General features: G+C 67.3%; 1 protein-coding gene across 2 annotated transcripts in view; it reads left to right on the forward strand.

The window, feature by feature from the left end:
• Nucleotides 1-238: 238 nt before the first annotated feature.
• Nucleotides 239-520, forward strand: part of HMG20A (high mobility group 20A) — a 120,128-nt gene continuing 119,846 nt past the window's right edge. The window contains exon 1 of one of the 2 annotated variants that reach the window (XM_019504433.1): nucleotides 239-512. The gene's annotated coding sequence lies outside the window, so the exon portion shown is untranslated. The remainder of the gene's footprint in view (nucleotides 513-520) is intronic. The other variant, XM_019504432.1, reaches the window with a different exon arrangement.

Here is a 520-nt window from a genome sequence, read left to right on the forward strand (position 1 = left end):
GCCGGGCCAGCCCCGCCCCGCGCCGCGCCCCCCGCCCCCCGAGCTCTCTCGGCCCCTGAGCTCAGCTCTGCGCATGCCCACCTGAAGCTGACGCGACAACACCTCGCCCATTGGCCGGGATGAAGCGCGGTCGGAGCGTTCTGGTCAGAAAGGAGACTACAACTCCCGGCGTGCTCCGCGCGCGCCTCGCTGCAGGCCCCTTTAAAAAGGAACTGGTTCCGTTTGTTGGTATGGGGTGAGTGTTCTTCCGTGGGGGAGGAGACAAAGTAGTTCTCCACTCTGTCTTAGTCCCGCTTCTAGCCGCGGCGGGGGGAGTTACCGGTTCTTTCTACTTCCGCTCTCGGCCTCCAGAGGAGCTTTCCCGTGGGGGAGGCAGGGGTCTGGGGATGGGTGTGCGAGGCGGGCGGAGGGATCCACGCTAGGGTGAAGTGGCTCGCCCGTGTGGAGGCGTGTGGTGCGAGAAGCGCGGGACGCGCATCCGTGGGGCAGCCCTCCGGCAGCGGTGGCGCCAGGTTAGTGC

The sequence above is a fragment of the Gavialis gangeticus genome, unplaced genomic scaffold (genome assembly GCF_001723915.1).
Source record: "Gavialis gangeticus isolate Ggan-Ray unplaced genomic scaffold, GavGan_comp1, whole genome shotgun sequence".
In the NCBI taxonomy this organism is placed as follows: Eukaryota; Metazoa; Chordata; order Crocodylia; family Gavialidae; genus Gavialis; species Gavialis gangeticus.